The sequence below is a fragment of the Scomber scombrus genome, chromosome 5 (genome assembly GCF_963691925.1).
Source record: "Scomber scombrus chromosome 5, fScoSco1.1, whole genome shotgun sequence".
In the NCBI taxonomy this organism is placed as follows: Eukaryota; Metazoa; Chordata; class Actinopteri; order Scombriformes; family Scombridae; genus Scomber; species Scomber scombrus.
In genome coordinates this window covers 25,900,921-25,916,031 of record NC_084974.1, presented here as the reverse complement: position 1 = coordinate 25,916,031, position 15,111 = coordinate 25,900,921, and the positions used below count along the sequence as shown (strand labels likewise).

Below are 15,111 nucleotides of genomic sequence, written 5' to 3'. Positions count from 1 at the left end.
TGTGTGAGAGAAAGAAAGAAAGAGAGCTTGTGCGTTTTTTATTCATTTAGTCAGTTAGTGATAATTCCAACACACTTACCACACTTACCTCACTCGTGTGCAATTTGAGTGCAAATGTAAAAAGGTTTATATGACAAAAGCAGAGGGAAAAAAACAGAAACAACGGCAGACTTTCCACACACCACTGACAGCAAGTTATTCACAAGGAGGAGAAATTGTCCCGTTCGGCCAATTAGAGTCTTTCTGCAGCCACTGTGACACAGCTCAGGGGACCAATAGCAAAGAGTGATGGAGAAAAAGACAGCGAATGACAGAATCCTGCTGGGACTCCGAGGACTCATCATATTAAAGCCCTCTTCATGTTGGTGAAGATGGATGGCAGATGAAGGAGTGGATGGATGGATGGATGGGTGGGTGGAACAAAATAGAGGCAAGCAGAAAGTTAGGGAGAAACCGAGAGTTTTACACCTCTCAAGACTCATATGCACTGTGCTGCAATTATATCCAGAACAGCTGCTGCTTTGGTGAAGACAACCAAGTGAAGATAGAAAAGAAATGTAGATTAACAACAAGCTGACAGATATAAGAAAGAGGAAATGATTTATCTAGTTGTTGAAAAATACATCAAAATACATTTCAGTGTTAATTTCTGCTACTAACAGAGCATTATCATCTCAATTCAGCGCATCTTTAACCGGACAAGAAAAAATTGGTGTCACCAGCAAACGTGTTTTTGTTGGAGTCAAGCCACAATAATTTAAATACATTTGCAAAAGTATGACCCTATGATTGATCCCTGAGGAACTTCACAGGAAATTGTTCTATGCCTGAGGAAATATTTCTGCATCTGACAGACTTTTATTATATGTAAATTATTTTTGACCTAAACTTTGCATTACAATGAGGAAGTTTCTGTAACATACATGTACTCCAAGCAGGATTCTTTTCTTTACCAGGAGCTGTAGTTACACAGTATAATGGAAGGGTTGTGATAGGGCCATTAAAGTTCAGTGTTTCTCTCTGGAAACTGGTAAGATTAAAATATCACTACTGCTTAAGAATTCAAAATACCAAACTGCCTTTTTTGGTGGGAATGGAAGATGCTCGCCATATTCCAAAGTACATTTAGAATGCACTAAACCCCAGAGTGCTTCACAGAAAAAAGGCTGATGAAATGCATGTCTTTAGATGTGTCTAGAGGGCAATTGTAAAAACACAAGTGGAGTTACTTTGTGTAAATTAGCAGACTAAAATGATTGTTGTGAAGGCAATAGGGTCAAGGCCATGTTCATGGTAGTGGGGTGAAAGCAAGAGCCTGTGTGGGAATGACCTCACTGGGGCAGCTGGCAGCACTCCCTCTCTTCTTTTGTCAACTCCAACTATTTGATGCCATTGAAACAGAGCAAGACAGAGAGATTGAGAGAGCAAAGGCGAGTGCTAGTGTGAAGGTGCAGAGCAGCGTGATGCAATGTGAGATAGCAGCTGAGTGAGTGCCGTGTTTGTGTGTGTGTATGTGTGTGCACTTGCGCATGCATGAGTGTGGAGAAATGACTAAATTCCCTTTAATCACACCAGCCAGTCTATTATAACTCCCTCTATCCATAGCTCTCACTCATCCCTCAGCCTCCTCCTCCTCATCATCTGTCCATCCTTCAAACCCATTCTTTCAGAATGTAGAGGAGGAGGAGGTGGCAGTGGTAGTGGTGGTGGCATGGGGCGGAGGGAGTAGGTGATGTTTTGAAGCCTTTCAGAGTTCCACACCTGTGGGTGCAAGGACAGTTTGTAACCTTATCTTCTACGCTTTGTGTGTCTCCCTTTTCTTTGGCACTGGATATGAACAAATTGAGCATTGTGTTTAGGCAGGGGCCAGGAGGATTTTTAAGGAAGGAAGCCAGAGAGTTCAGGCTCTGCACAGCAGTAGCCTGAGACGGGAGATGAGGAGTGATTCCATGTGTAAGATTCCATCCTTCTCACGGATAGTGCTAATGAAGTGTGTGCACCCTTTGTTAGACAGGCTCCTCATGCAGGGCCAAGCAGTGTTACAGACACTCTAGACAAGACTGCAGTCTCACAAACATTTTTGCAATGTATTTAAGTGTCCTTAGGGTTTCAGCACACACTTACTGCATTGAAAATATACCAAAAAGTTTCAAATGTTGATTAAATAAGTAATTCTGGATGTTTCTGTCTGTGCTAAAATAAGATTCTTTATAGGTTTTTCAGAAACAAAGACATTGTTACCATCACTATTCCTTTTTCTATTATCACATTTTAAAATACACACATATATATACATATATATGTATATATACATAGTCAGGAAATAGATAGGTTACGAACCACAGCACAGGCTGTGTGTCATATTTCATCCTGTGACATGGTGAGGAGCACACTGGTGGTTTGTTTATTCCACAAACAATCATTGTACAACCACAGGTTTTCAAAAGCAATTTTACATGTCTCCCTCAGTTTTTTGTGTGTCTGCGTGTGTGCATCTCAGCGGTACATCTGCATAGAGCTATCGGAATCCATATCCACTGTCACGCTCTCTTGTCTGTTCCCTGTTGAATGCAGATGAGGGGGGAAATTAGCCAGTGTGGGAATATCAGAGGAGACAGATACCCGTGTCACCATGCATCCTAATAGGAAGACTCCTGTTTCCAATTATAGCTGGCTGTAATGATAACGTGATGTGAGCAGCAAGACAATAGTACAACCGCCTGTCTACTAGCGGCTGATAGGGGGAAAGGGGGAGAGAAGAATTAGAAAAAAGGGGAGGAGGTGTTGGGCTAAAGAGTAAAGAATGAAGCGGGATGCGGCTCAGAGAATAACTACAGGAGTAAAGCAGAAAATGATGACATTGAGCGGTAGAAAAAGGAACTTAGTGAGTATTTTTAGGTTAATCTTTTCTTAGGCTGTTCACACACTGTCTTGCAGGAAGACATAGAATAGGGGCGCGAACCAAGATAAAATAAACACATGGGTCCAAATGATGGTTTAAAGCATTTATAATGTACTGTTGCTGTATCCTCTTGGACAGAACTTGGACAGATCACATCGATAAATCAAGTACTCCAGCTGTTGCTTTTTGTTTTCTTATTTCAAATGTGCTCTGTTAACCTCTACTTCTATTATTACCCGCTGCCAAAGTCTTCATCATGTTGCTCCATGGGCCTGGAGAAGCTACCAAGAAACCTACAGGACCACAACTTCTGCTCCCTCAACCTATTTTACTCCCACTCTGAACTCTATCTGTCTTGCTCACCCTAGCGTGACCCAAACATGCGGCCAGTGAGTCCAGTGTGTTTTCGATGGACATACAGGGAAGGTATGGAGGCTCCAAACCAAACCTCAGCCATGCCAGGCCTATGAGGGAAGGAGGGGCCCCTTTTTGAGGAAGTCATCACAGAGTCCAAATAACAGGGCCGTCCCCGCCTGGGGCCCGCTGTCAGACCAATGATCGATGGTCTCAGTCTCAGATGCCTGCCCCAACTGGCCAGTGGTGAACAAAGAGGGGCAAATATAGAGACAGCAAGGGGGTCATCCCTGCCATGGTGGGAATGAGAGTCAGCCAGAGAGAAGGATGGAGGGAGGAAGGGAGTAAAGGAGGGAGGGAGGTATTGTAAACCCCACCATGTTGATTGCTAGTCTCTTCTTTGATTCAAAAAACAGACATGTCGTGCTGTTTTATTTCGTTTGTAACGTGTCCAGAAATCGCCGGCATTGAGACAGCGCTACATTTTAGTGATTGCAGCTCCCGCAGCTGTGGCCACAGGAATGCAGGCTGCCTTCCTCGCCTCTTTCCTCCTCTCCCGTCTCCCAGTCTATCTCTCACTTAAGTCTTCTCTCGTTTCCTCACCTCTATGCCTACCCTTCTTTCTCTCCCTCTCTCTGCCCTGAGGTGATGACTCTGGCTCTTCTGGGAAATCTCTGATTAACACTAAGGCCTTTTTTTTCTTCTTTTTTTTTAAACTTTTTTTTTTCTTTTTAACCAAGAAGGCCGTCTCTTTTCCCTCTCTTTCCTCTTTCTAGCATTCAACACACTCCTCCTGAGGTAAGCATCAGTCAGATTTCTGTAGGGTACTCTGTCTGGTTGAAGAGAGGAGCTCCAGACAGACCCTCTGTTGTACCAAGATTAGTGGTGACACACGTTATCCACCTTTAGTCAGACCTTATGCACAATATGGCTTTGAAACCAGTCAAATGAATTAAAGCTTTGAATAAAGCAGCAAAGTGAGATGATTCAAAGGACACATCACCCAGAAAGCAGGTTTTGAGTGAATAGATGACTGATTATGTCGGTGTGCATAATTAGTTTATACTACAAAAACAAGCAACTGAACTAAGCTGCAAGCTTACAGTATATTTTTAAAGGCTTTCACAATAGTAAATTGCTCACAACTGTGCCAAGTAAGACTTGTAAGACAATGACTAACTTCAGTTGTTTATAGTGGGAAGTAGACAGTGTGATCTGGCTATTTGAATTTTTTGACCGCTTGACAAATTTTCCTTTTAGCAGACGAGTCATGAAGAGTATCAATGAAATGTAGTTTTGGGGTGATGTTAATAAGACATGAGCTTGTCCCTGGAGTGAAGCAGGCCATTGTGAGAACAGAAGAGCTGTGCTGCCTTCAAGGCCCTGACACACAAGTACTTATTGTTGTTTCCCTCTCCATATAAGTCAAACTAAGCTGACTGAATGTACTTGACCCCTCACCCACTCCCTTTTCTCTTGCACTCCTCCACTCATCCTCTTCTCCACTTCTCTCCTCCTCTGCGTGTGGTCTTTCTCTAACCACCTGTCTCCATTACTGTTGGATTGTTCCATATATAGACGTGGATTTCACACACTTGAACCAACTCAAGTGTGTTTCTACCCTAGACAGAATTAATTTTGCTATTATTTAGGCCTGTGAGACATGTCTTCAGAGACCCGTCATCTGATCATGAATACAACCCCCTCACCTGATCTGGGCTTTCGCTCTGCTTTACTGGCCCAGCCTGCTCACCCTTACAACCCAATAGTTTCACATAGTTCCTGTAAGATAAAGGGTGTTAGAGATATTTCAGGAAGTCTTTAGTCTTGTCAGGAAATGAAAAGAGCAAATGACAGCATATTTGTTGATGGATTGATCTGACAGATGACTTTGACCAACTAAAATCTTTCAAACCATTTATTTGGACCTCCTCTGTTCAATTAAGTTCATTTCAATTTGCCTTAGTTCAAATTGATTAAATTAAACATGTTTAATTAACTCAAATCAATTCCACGCTATGTGAATTCAGCCACAAGCTCACTTCACAGTCTAAACACTGAATAGTATTATTTTTCTGCCAACAGGGTTTAAAAACATACAATAAAAGAGCATAGGAAAGCTATTCATGCAGTCAAGCATCAAGAAATTGGCATTTGATAAGCCCAAAGAGGGAGTCAGCTGAAAAACAAAATCACTCATCAGTGTAAAGTACATAATGATAAATGACCCTATCACTGATTCTTTTATTCTTTAGTTTAGACACTCTGAAGTGTCACCTTAAGGACTTCAGCTTTAATTTTCCTCTGGAGGGGTGACCAGGGCAGCCAATAATGGCAGCTGCTTTCCTCTCCATGTCTCTTACAAAGATTTCAATCAGCTGTGCCCTGCTCGTGCCAGTGACCATACAGACTGTTTCCACTAAGCTCCTTGCTGTGTTTTACTTTCTATTTTGACTTACAATATGTTGCCAAACCAAACTACAGTACAATAACTACTAGGATAAAACATGGCTGTCATTTTGCCACAAAGATTTGACTGTTATCTTGCCCGCCTCAGTGTCTTGCCTAAAATGTGCATAGTCATTTAAATAAGTGAGACACTGTGTGTGTCTGTTGGTGCTTGTAGATGGTTCTGCTCTGATCTATGATAATGTCTATATGTGGAGTATGACTATAATGTCTGTAGTGAGTCGTCTTCTTATTTTTTTTAAGAGCTAATTAGCAGGCAGGAAATGACTCGGGTCATTGCTGCGGTGAGGATGATGTTTAGAGGAAATGACCACAGATGACCAACTGAAAAAGAGGGATGACTGTATCTGAGTGTGTGCATGTGTACGTGTTTGTGATCCACTATACTCTGTTCCCCTCAGAAATATGATTTACTTCCATGTAATGGTGTACAGTGAAGCATGTTATGAGTAAGTCTGAACTTGAGTCTGAAGTGAGTCAGAGAAATATGTGATGCCCAACAGGAACCTACAGGAAAACTGAGAAAAATAGGATCTGTAGCCGGGGGTATAATAGAGCACACCTGCACATTCAGTATCGCACCACTGGAACTGTACATTTTTAAGAAAAGACAGTTCCTCAGTGTTGGAGCTGTCCTTTCCACATGAACACATGGTGCAGCTCATTCATTTTGAAACAACTTATTTGCACTGTATATGATGAGAGATGTTTTGCACACTATAATGACATAAGATGGTAGCCTTTTTCTATGATTTGCGTTGTGTTATTGTGTTGCTGCACTGTTCTGGGTTTTAGAAGATATATGTTCTGACAATGTTGTACTTGTTTCTAGTTCTAAGTTCTAATGGACTTCAGTTTCACGCCAAGGTACACAGTTGTTTTGCTCCCATTGTTTTTTATAGTATCCCATATCAAATGCTTACATTGTCCAGCAGCAGCTATGCAGGTGGGCAGCATTATAGAGCTGAGGGAGGAATGCAGATCAAATGAGATATGGTGGTAAATCTGTGTATGCATCTGTGGGTGAGTATGTGTTTATGTTATTCCCAATGTGAGGCAGATCATTTGGTCTGCTGCTTTAAAACAAAAGGGCTCTGGTCCAGTTTACTCCCACGGGCAGGCTACCTTTGGCCAGGAGAAAGAGAGAGAGAGAAACCACGTAGGTTGTTGGGCTCTCCAACGCTCACTCCTCCACACTTCTTTATGGGAGGGTCAAGGTAGTTAACTAGTGGCAGGCGTTCAGATGGGTTCTGCTCCGACTTCAAACAGGGAACATTATGGCCGTGCGCGCTCACAGGATATTGCACTGTAAGGCCACTGAACACGGCTGGGTTAGAGAGAGGAGGCTTTGTATCGAGCCCATTAGAGCCCTAAACCGATACTAATGAAGCCGTTTCCTGTACAAACGGAGTGGCTCAGGGGAAACTGGCTCTAGTTTTTAATAAGGCCTTCTCCAATCCCAGTTAAGATGCTGGAATTTTTTATCTGGGTACTGAGTGGGTTACTACTGGTTCCAAGCAGAACCTCCCTTTGGAAAAGTTAATTACGCATGATTAATGGAGCGTTTTCCTTCCAATGATATCTGTGACAGCACAAAGCTGTCGTAAGGCTTGTCAGGCCCAATTCGAGCTGAATAAGTATTTATGTGATCGCATGTGATGGGCCTCCTCTCACCAGCACCAGCCCTCATCAATCAAGCCCTGCTGCTCGCAGTAGTGGGAAATTGGTCTATCAGCGCGGCTGCCTCCCCCCCCTCCCCCCAACTGCCACCACCACCACAGCCACCTCCCTCCCTCCCCATTCAATCAGGCCCGGGGCTACAATGCTTCTTTACCTCTTACTTCTGACCAACGCAGGGGTCATGGGGGGGAAAGTGGGAGCCAGAGCTGAGCCCATCCATTACAGCTCTTGTTTCTCTCGGTGGCAGCCGGACGACGGGATTCTATTAAGAGCTCCGTCTATTCAGCACTGAGATTACACCAGGGCCCTCTCTCTGAGCACACCTCACCACCAACCCCCGAGCCCTCACCAAAACCCTATACCCACCCTAGGGGCCTTATAGCCCCCCCACTGCCGCCAGCCCAGCACAGCGCAGTCGTGCTGCCCCTCCCTGTCCTTCCCCCATTTTTTTTTCTCTCCCCAGTAGTAATGTTGTTGTTGGGTTTTTTTCAGCAGCCAGAATAACGATAATCATTGAGAGAAGGACAGAAAGAAAGAATAAGACAGAACGACAGGATGAGAGGCTTGGAGAGGAATGAGAGCAGACACTTTAACCTGGACCTGTTCCTCGCTGGGATGTGGACACACTGTCTGCTTGCCTGCACAGCATTTGGCTTGGAAGCTGCGCCACACATACCACACAGGGCTTACAGGGACTGAGCAGACACACACTCACACACACATTCTCCAAAGCCATAAGCACAATCTCCCTCTCAAACAGAAGACGTAGAGCTCCAGCACCTGGCTAAGAGACCGGGGCCATCTCCACCACAGTATAAACACACTTAGATGGGTAACATCACAAACACAACTCTACCACAGTTACGTCGTAAACACTTGCCGACACCAGATCAAACCGCCATTCCTCCGATGTTTAAGAAGCTCGTTTGTCTCCTGCCAGCCTGAAGAGACTCTTCATTTACTTAATATGTGTTAGCACTTGAGAGAGAGAAAGAGAGGGGAGTGCTGCTAGGGTCACGGCCCGGCTTGGATGGATGGGGGTCTTCCCGTCAAGGAGAAGGAGAGAGACAGCACTCCTGTCAAACAAACAGAAATTTAATACGTTGCTTTCTATCAGGATGTCCACAGTGTGTACATACTCTCTTCAGCTTGATTATGTATAACCCCCTCTATCTTATAAACAAGTGGAGTGAAGGCATTTATCAGGGATAGAGAGGTAAGGGTGCGAAGTAGGTGGAATGTTCTCTCCTCCAACGAGAGCCTGCTGTTGTGTCTTTGTACAAAAGGGGGTGATGGAAAGAAGTGGAGTGGGGCGTCAAAACTGAAGGTGGATCAGAGATTAGAGGAAACAGGGGAGGAAGAGAGTAAAAAAAACTGAGGAAAATAAGAAAGAGGAGTATGATAGAAGAAGAGACAAACCAGGAAAAGAAAGATGTTTGCCCTGGGCAGGAGGAGAGACACTTAGGGTGGGGATGTGTTAGGTTTACTCTCCCAGTGCTTTGCTGCATGGTTTGGAGTTGGCAACCAGCGTACGGGTCAACAGGATTGGAATGCTTCTTCAGGGGCAGCGTAATCAGCACCAACTTCCTCTGATTCAGAAACCATAGGCCTCGCTCTCTGCCTTTTTTGTTTCAGCGAGGCTCCGCTGACAGCATGGAGGAAGCAGCCGTCTGACGGTCAGGGGAGATGTCGACTGTGTATAAACACTGAATCCAGGGAGGGAGAGACAGAGAAAGAAACTGGCAAACTTCGATGTGACTAATCTGTCTGTGTGTTGATGTGCGCTTGTGCCATCTGCGTGCGTAGATGCCCGTGTTTTGCTCCCACTTTGCTAGCCTCACCTAGGAATGGAATACTAGGTGAGCAAGAGAGGTTGTGTGACGGATACTCTGCACACTAGCCCCTGCTCTGTCAGGCCAGTCATCTCCAGCTGCACGCCTGGGACTTTTGTCTTTGTTAAATGTTGTGTGACAATGAGATTTTCCAAAGTGCCAGCTAGATAAAGAAGTGGATTGAGAGAAAGGGTTGGAGAGGAGGGGGAGACTCCGATAAGAACCGAGATGGTCTGGTCATAGTCCAGCGGCCCTTCATCACTGCTGCAGCCCCAGATATATCTCCTCTCTGTCTCTAAAGCACTCACATACACACCTTCATCACTTTTGCCCTCACAAACTCATACACACACACACACACACACACTTCTACAACTGCACCCAATCTCAATACACACAAACACACCTCTATTCCATCACCGCAGCTCTAGATCCCCAATCGATCCTAGCAGCACCCCAGCAGACACCTGCAAGTGATTGATCCCCAAATCAGTCCCTCACAACCCCGGTGCTGTAAAAACCATAACAACCCATCATAAAAGCTGATTTATCTTCAGCTAGCCCTGGGCCTCACGGTAAGAATATTAACCCAAAAGTGTATGACACCAGAATGATTGGTTTGGAATTGAATAAACCTGGGGTGTATTGACGCACATGTCTGATGGTTCAAATCAAGTCTGACTACTGAAATGTGCCAAGTGAGATTGCATTATCTCAGGATAGAGCCCGGTGCAGTTATACACACATGCATGGGGAACTTTTGTTGAGGTGTTTGCATCTGTATTTACAAGTCTGTAGGCACCATGGCTGGGAGATCATTTAATATTATCAACTATAAACTTTCAATTTATGATTCAAATTAATGATTTTGATTATGTAAAAGCTCTTATTGAAAGCTATCAAAAAAGTAGGGTAGTTGATATTTTTACATATATGAAGATTTTCAGTCTTATGTAATGCATATGGGCAGAACACAGCTGTGAACATCAGTTTGATCATTTTATATGTGATTTTCATATATTTTTCACATGAAAGTGTATGCAAAATCACATTTTAAAGTGCATTCAAAGTCACATGTATAATAATCAAATTGGTGTGATTTTCTATGGAATTTTTCTAACATTTGCCATATTGTGATATATAGATATCAGAAAATATCCTCCCATATTACCAGCCCTAGCAGGCACACTTAGTAAAGTATGATGCATTTTAAAAATATGCTAAATGAATATATTTAAGAATGCAATGTCTTGCAGTGAGTCGAAATATAAAAATAAAAAACAAACATTTTATATGAACAATCAATTCATCATTGAGTCACTATGGTAGGATGATAGTGTCTTTTTGTTTTGTTGTCAGAGTGTTTATGTGTTTCCGTGTGTGTCTGTGTCTTGCTCCGTGTGTGTGTTCCTGTAGGAAATAGTGCCCAAGCCACATTTTAATGAGAGCGTTGGTCTGGATGCCAGAAGCATGGTGTACTGGCAGCAGCATCAGCATGTGCCCTGTACTCAGCAGTGCAACAAGCTCCCGGGTTAAATATAATCCCAGCCTAACTCAGGGGCCTCTTTGATGCTACTGAAAGCCAGTGAAGCCTTTAATGGGAGCCACTCCGTGTCCCTGTGTTATGTGTGAGCTGCTCGGCTTTCCTTCATTTTGAGGTTGTTGCAACTGATTTGTTGTTTTCGGAGTTAATTCTGACTTTAATCATGCCCACATACACTGAGCTGACCTGCGCTGGGTAACAATTCCTGTGTGTGTGTGTGTGTGTGTGTGTGTGTGTGTGTGTGTGTGTGTGTGTGTGTTTGTGTGTGTGTGTGTGAGTGTGTGTGTGTGTGTGGGGAGTTTCCATATGTGTGCACAATGGCCGTACTGAACACACTTTCACAATCTGCTTACGGTTTGCACTTACTCAAGAACAGTTTCTCAGTTTCTCACATTGCAGTTTTGACCACTTGTAAATTTTGGATAAGAATTACCCATTAGTCCCACTTGTCAAGTTACTCTGTTTTACTCTACAGTACAACAATATAAGCCTAATTCTTTGCTTTGGAAAAACAGAAACACCTAATAAAAGTAAATACACAGAAGGGTCTGTGTATCTGTGAACCATCAACCTACGGGTGTCTGTTTCTACACCTGCTTCACCGTAGGGCAAATGGGTTTTTATCACTAATTCTCTTAAACTGTCTAAGAAAGATTAACTGCTTTTCATTTGTTTCTTGTTCAAACGTAGGTCAATTAAATGCACTACTATTATAGAGAGCCATAACTAAGTATTCTTTTCCTCCCATCATCTTCTATACAACTTATTTTCATCTTTCATTAATATATCAGATATCTCTTCTCTGACATGGCAGCATGTTCTCCTGTCACTGAAGATGTATAACATCCCTGACTGATATCCGCCTACATTTAAATATTAGCCTTCCAATTGGACACGCTATATGAAAAGCAAATTGTTGCAGTACTACAGCTGTATCCAGACTTTAAACGTGAGAAGAGAGCTCAATAAATGTAATGAATGTGTGACACTTACTCCTGCGAGATCTGAAGTGCCGTGTTCAGTTCCATACCGTTTTACCTCTTGTACATAAAAAGGTCTTTTAAAGATGATATCTATGAGCGTTTTAGAGCCAATTTGTTCACCCTGCGGCGACCGGCAACATGCTCTAATTACCTCCCCCCTCCCTTTCTCTGCTGGGCTGGAGTGGGTTGTTTAAGTTTCCAGCCTGTCCCGTGCGTATAGGAGCTGTGTGCCCGCTGAATTTATGCTTGAAAAACGTGACCTTTGACTTTTGTGCAGCTTTATCGCACCCCATAGCCCACATACAGTGTGGCCCTGTATGCTGAGGCTCTGCAGAGGAAGTGTCTGTGATTACCAGTCTGTACTACTTTCTGTACATCGCTGCCACCCCCCCCTCTCACCTCTTTCCCCCCTCTTTCTCAAAGACCCCCAACTCACTGCAGCTGCATTCCAGGCACTGCTCCTCTTAACAACAACGGACATCAGGTTACTTAAAACCAATTATCTTTAAATACACTTGATCAGTGATTTATAATATCCTCTCTCCATTTTTATGTTCACCTCTCTTTGCTGTTGCTTAAATCATAAGTAATAGCTCGCACTGCCCCTTAAAGTCCAGTGTCCTGTTGCACATCCTGCTATTCCTGCTGTCTGTGTTCATTTTAGCACAGCAGACAATATCTCATTCAGATCAACATCGAACATCAAATGTATCTTTATTTAGTGCATCTATTGCTTAATCAGTGGATTAACGTCATGAGGGAAAATGTATTTCTCTTTTTTTTTGGCCAGCAGCTCAGATTTGCAAATGCATTTTAATGATGAAAAAACACCAAGCATCTATCACACCCCCTTTTTTCCTTTATTGTAACAATTTAAGGGCTCACTGAGAAAAGATAATGAATGTCTTATTTGCCCTGCTTTGTTCCAATATTGACACCAAATTGATTTAACAAATAAATCTGATTTTTTATGGATGCAAATGACATTATTTTACAACACTGGCAAAAAAACAACAAAACAAAAAAAAAAACCCACCTTATTCTAAATAATGTAATATTTTAAGAAAATTAAACTGTACGCAGTGCCCAGATCGACCTGTTAAAACAGAAACAAACGGTGCCAAAAACAAAATGACCGGGTGATAATTCAGCAGACACGCTTGGCCTGTTTGTTTCTCACAGGCCGCAGCATTTGTCAAGACATCGTCCCTCTCTCTTTCTCTCTGTCGGAATGCCTGGCTGACCCCCGGCAAATGAAAATAATCCAAAGTAATTAGAAGTGAGCTGGTCTGGTCCTGAGAGCCCCCCGGGGCGGCCGGGTAAACATGGCGGAGGGGCCGGGAGGGGCCAATGCAAGAGGAGGAGGAGGGGAGGGGGGGGGTGAGCTGACCTTGTCCACATAAAGCAGTGATTTATGAAGTGCAGGGCACAGCAGCAGGGCTTCTGTCTTCTCCCGCAGAACCAAATTACTGAGGTGGAGATTAACACGCCGCTCACAACGGGCCTACTTCCAGACCCGAGGAAATTTTGTATTTACATTTTCCCCTTTCATTTCCTCTGGTCTGTTTTAATGGTAATTGGGCTGTATGGACACAATGTCTATCTTTTCATATAAAGACTTAAAACTGCACGATTAATGTAGCCTATTGTGCTCTAATCTTGGGTGATGGATCAGCTGATTAAAAAGTTGTAGTCAAACCTTCTAAATGAGTTTTAGCACTTGATTGAATCGCCCCCACATTTAAGTAAAATAAAATGTGCACGGGGAGGAGGGGTGGTGTAGGCCTATAAACAGTCATGGTGGAGACATAATGCAGCTTTTCGCCGGTGTCTATGGGAGGTCTCGCCGTGAATGGTGGAACTATTTCATGTGGATTTGGCTGCGATATTTTCTTTCTCTCCTCTCTTCTCTTCTCCTCTTTTTTTCTTTCCGCTCTCCTGGAGGATGTGCTGGAATGCACCGCACAGGCCTACACAGTGTTTCCATGTGGCCCCTCGGCTGCAGCGGTGCAGGCTCCGCAGCTCGCTGGCTGGAGTCAGTTTGCAACCCACACGGGAATCCCCCTCTGCTCCAGCCTGTCCCATCTGACTTCACATGGCTCCAGATTGAGCAGCAAAATCCAAATCACTCTTCTTTTTTTTTAATGCCAGAAAAACACTGCTGAAAAGTTATTCAAAGGATTAAAAAAAAAAAGTAGCAGGCCAGTGTTAGTTAGCCCGTGAAGCTGAACCATCAGATCAAGTAAAATATGAAGCTATTTGATCATAAAAATTCTCTACATTCGTGTATGAATTGGTTTTTGCGTGACTGAACTCCTAAAACAAACAAGAAAGCCGCAAGCAAAATAAGCAAGGGCCCATTTAAGCAATTTAACCTCCTTTCAAGAATTTCACAGCACTTTAAAGCCTCAGCACTAAACATTATCCGGATGCTGTATGTTTTAAGAGTCCCTTAAATAACTATGAAATGCTGTGTGGCATGATATAGTCGGAACTAACGTACCCTGAAGCCTGCATGTGTTTGGTTTGTAATTTGTTGATAAACAGCTTTTCCACACCGCTGTTTAGTATGTCAAAATCATTATGACAAAAGCATGGCATAATTCAGATAACACAGATCTATGTAATAAAAATAAATCTCTGTAATCTCAGCATATCAGAATACTGTTTATGGCGGATTGCTCGAATACATATAAATTAGAGGCGTGCCTTGCAAATCATTCTCGCGGTTTATTAACAAAATGAGTGTTTTAAATTCACCCCCCATCGGTCTTTTTTTCTGTGTAGATTCAGCAGCTTTATTGCCGCTCGTTCAGGTGATTATATATTCAAGCCCTATACAGCTGAATCTTTCATGTCCCATCTAACAATCTGACGCCTTAATGTAGATGTGTTGTGCTGCAGGTTCACACGGGACGAGAAAGAAATGACCCCCCCCCCCCCCCCCCCCCCCCACCACCACCACCATCACCACCCCCATCTTATTATAACCCACACATCTGACTGATAGAGCAAAAAGGCTGTTACACACAGCTTTCAACGTGAAGTCACGGCTCAGAAATAAAGTCCCATACGTGATCCACAAAGTTGAATTTATTGTTTCTTTAGGGAATCAATTTACTCAATCCTGCGCCAAAAATATCCCACCCCCATCAATACATTTCTGGAGATAAAATTGTGCAACTGTTGATGTCTGATCTGTTTTATAAATAGTCATACATGTCTAAGGCGCACAATTTGTCCCTGAATGTGATTAGTTTATGCAACTTCTGATGCTAAAAACTTTCAAGATTGCGTTCCACAAAGCTCACAGCACAAGAGAGGAACGTTATCATTGTATTTTAACTC

General features: G+C 43.2%; 1 protein-coding gene across 1 annotated transcript in view; it reads left to right on the top strand.

The window, feature by feature from the left end:
* mecom (MDS1 and EVI1 complex locus) overlaps positions 1–15,111 on the top strand; it is a 93,508-nt gene that overhangs the window by 46,048 nt on the left and 32,349 nt on the right. The gene's annotated exons all lie outside the window — the stretch shown is intronic.